Source organism: Crocuta crocuta, unplaced genomic scaffold, assembly GCF_008692635.1.
Source record: "Crocuta crocuta isolate KB4526 unplaced genomic scaffold, BGI_CrCroc_1.0 scaffold124, whole genome shotgun sequence".
NCBI lineage: Eukaryota > Metazoa > Chordata > Mammalia > Carnivora > Hyaenidae > Crocuta > Crocuta crocuta.
The window spans coordinates 11,300,576-11,304,400 of record NW_027551573.1 but is presented as its reverse complement, the minus strand read 5'-3'; the positions used below and the strand labels follow the sequence as shown (position 1 = coordinate 11,304,400).

At 35.9% G+C, this 3,825-nt stretch overlaps 1 non-coding gene across 1 annotated transcript; it reads left to right on the top strand.

Annotated features, from left to right (window-relative positions):
• Window positions 1-3,311: 3,311 nt before the first annotated feature.
• On the top strand, window positions 3,312-3,435 carry LOC144221050 (small nucleolar RNA SNORA57). Its single transcript, XR_013331943.1, has one exon. It is a non-coding gene; the product is annotated as a small nucleolar RNA SNORA57 (small nucleolar RNA).
• Window positions 3,436-3,825: the final 390 nt, after the last annotated feature.

The window sequence follows — 3,825 nt, the reverse complement described above, 5'->3', positions numbered from 1 at the left end:
TCAGCAAGGAAGAAGTCAAACTTTCACTCTTCACAGATGACATGATACTCTACGTGGAAAGTCAAAAAGACTCCACCAAAAAAACTGCTAGAACCAATACAAGAATTTAGTAAAGTCGCGGGATGTGGTAAAATTAACATACAGAAATTGATTGCATTCTATACACCAAAAATGAAGCAGCAGAAACAGAAATGAAGGAACTGATCCATTTACAATTGCAGCAAAAATTCATAAAATACCTAGGAATAAATCTAACCAAAAAGGTAAAAGAGCTATACACTGAAAAGTATAAAAAGCTTATGAAGGAAATTGAAGAAGACACAAAGAAATGGAAAAACATCCCATACTCATGGATAGGAAGAACAAATATTATTAAAATGCCAATACTACTCAAAGCAATCTACACATTCAATGCAATCCCTATCAAAATAACACCAGCATTCCTCACAGAGCTGGCGTTCTAAAATTTGTATGAAACCAGAAAAGAACCAAAGTAATGTTGAAAAAGAGAGCCAAAGATGGAGGCATCACAATTCCGGAATTCAAGCTGTATTCCAAAGCTGTATGGTCAACTCATGGAATGGAACTGGACCATTTTCTTACATCATACACAAAAGTAAATTCAAAATGAATTAAAAACCTAAATGTAATACCTGAAACCATAAAAATCACAGAGGAGAACACAGGCTGCTTTGACATCAGCCATAGCAACCTCTTTCTAGATATGTCTCTTAAGGCAAGGGAAACAAAAGCAAAAAGAAACTATTGGGACTACATCAAAATAAAAGCTTCTGCACAATGAAGGAAACAATCACCAAAATGAAAAGGCAACCTACTGAATGGGAGAAGATATTTGCAAATGACATATTGGATAAAGGATTAGTATCCAAAATATATAAAGAACTTATACAACTCGACACCCCCAAAATGAATAATCCAATTAAAAAATGGGCAGGAGACATGAATAGACATTTTTTCCGAAGAAGACATACAGACAACCAACAGACACATGAAAAGATGCTCAACATCACTGTCATCAGGGAAACAGAAATCAAAACTACAATGAGCTATCATCTCACACCTGTCAGAATGGCTAAAATTAACAATACAAGAAACAACAGCTGCTCACAAGGATGTGGAGAAAGAGGAACCCTCTTGCATTATTGGTAGGAATGCAAACTGGTGCAGCCACTGTGGAAAACAGTATGGAGGTTTCTCCAAAAGTTAAAAATAGAACTACCCTATGATCCAACAATTGCACTACTAGGTATTTACCCAAAGAATACAAAAATACTAATTTAAAGAGATACATGTACCCTGATGTTTACAGCAGCATTATTTACAATCACCAAATTATGGAAAGAGCCCAAGTATCTATCAACTGATGAATGGATAAAGAAGACACGGTATAGGGGCGCCTGGGTGGCTTAGTCGGTTAAGCGTCTGACTTTCGCTTAGGTCATGATCTCGCGGTTCGTGGGTTCGAGCCCCGCGTCGGGCTCTGTGCTGACTGCCAGCTCAGAGCCTGGAGCCTGTTTCAGAGTCTGTGTCTCCCTCTCTCTCTGACCCTCCCCTGTTCACGCTGTCTCTCTCTATCCTAGAAATAGAATAAAAATATTAAAAAAAAAAAAAAAGAAGACACGGTATATATATATGCGTGTATATATACATGTGTGTGTATACGTGTGTGTGTACACACAGGAATATTATTCAGCTATAAAAAAGGATGAAATTTTGGCATTTGCAACAAAAGGAAGGAGCTAGAGAGTATTATGCTAAGTAAAATAAGTCAATCTGAGAAAGGCAAATACCACGGATTTTACTCATATGTGGAATTTAAGAAACAAAACAAATGAACAAAGGGGGAAAAGAGGGAGGAAAAGCAAGAAACAGACTCTTAACTATAGAGAAAAAAACTGATGGTTATCAAAGGGGAGGTGAGTGGGACAACAGGGAAATAGGTGATACGGATTAAGGAGAGCACTCACTGTGATGAGCACTGAGTTTTGTATGGAAGTGTTGAATTACTATATTGTACACCTGCATGTCAACTAACTGGAATTTATGTAAAAACTTAAGAAATTATTGTTAGTGTACTGAAATGCTACTGATTTTGGTCTATTAATTTTATATCCTGCATTTTACTGAAACTATTGATGAGACCTAACAGATCCAACAAAGAATGTATTATAATTGTTCTATAGATGCTCAGCGAAGCTACAAGAGAACATATATGTAAAAAAAAAATTAACATCAGAAAAACAAGAACAAAATACAAAATTCAATAGACAGAAAACATAAAAACAGAACCAAACAGGAATTCTGTGGCTGAAGAATACAATGACTGGAATGGAGAACTGAAGAGAGAGTTTCCAGAGAATACTTGAACAAGCAGAGGAATCAGTGACCTAAAAGGCAGATAAATTGAAATTATACAAACAGAAGAAAAAAGAATGAATAAGAAAGAAGAAAGCCTTGGAAGTTATGAGACACCATCCAAAGAAATAATGAGCATTACTGAAGTCCTAAAAGAGAAGGTGAAAGAAGTAGAAAACTTATTTCAAAAAATAATGACTAAGAACATCCCAAATATGGGTAAAGATTTGGTCATTCAAGTTCACAAAGCAAAAAGGTCACCTCAAAATGTCAATCCAAAATGTTCTTTTCCAAGACATAGAGTAATAAAACTGTCTAAAAACAAACAAACAAACTACCACCACGAGAGAAATTTTTACAGCAGCAGGAGAAAACAAAATGGTCTCATACGAGGGAATTCCCCCATAAAGCTATCAGCAGATGTCTCAGCAGGGACATTACAGGCCAGGGAACAATAGGATGATATATTCATACTGCTAAAGGAAAGAAACCACCAGTCAAGAATTCTTTACCCAGCAAAGTTGTCCTTCAGAGTTGAAGGCAAAAAGACTTACCCTAATAAAATCAGAGAGAATTATCACTACTAAACCTGCCTTACCAGAAATTAGAAAGAAGTTTTTCAAGCTGAAAGAAAGGGACACTAATTATTAACATGAAAACATATGAAAATATACAACACACTGGGGCAAAAGTAAAGACAGATTCAAAATACTTTAATACTGTAGTATGTGCTAATTAACTCCAGAATAAAGATTTAAAAACAAAAGTATTAAAAATAGCTACAGCTTAAACAATTTATTGAATATACAATAAGCAAAATGTAAATAGTGGTATCAGAAATATAATAGGGGAGCTTTTGAGGGACAGTGGCAAAGGTGCATATTTAGGTTGTGAGCTACATGACCTTACAGGGTTTCTAGGTGGGGTCTGTGTACCCTCCTTTTCTAGTTGGGGTTTAGTATGTAGTCCCAGTCTCCCTAATGTACAGAGGCAGAGGGAAAGGGCTCCAGCCTCCTTGTTGTCATGTCTTTGCTGCCTGGGGCTTCCAGCNGGGGGGGGGGGGTTGGAGTGGGGAGAGGAGAGCAAAAGGATAGACTATTTGTATATGACCAAATATTCACAGAAAATGGACTATTAGATCTATAAGATGTGTTATGTAAACTTCATAATAACCGAAAAACAAAAACGTATAATAGATACACAAAATATAAAGGAAAGGAAATCAAAGCATGCTGTGGAAAAACATCAATTTACAAGACGAAGTTAGTAAGAAATGAAGAAAATGGAACTACAAAATAGCAAGAAAACAAGTAAGAAGATGGAATTAGCAAGTCCTTACTCATCAATAATTACTCTAAATGCTGACGGATTGAAAATAAATGTTGATGGATTGATTTCTACAATCAAAAGCCATGGAATAGCTAGATGGATTAAAAAGAAACAAGACCC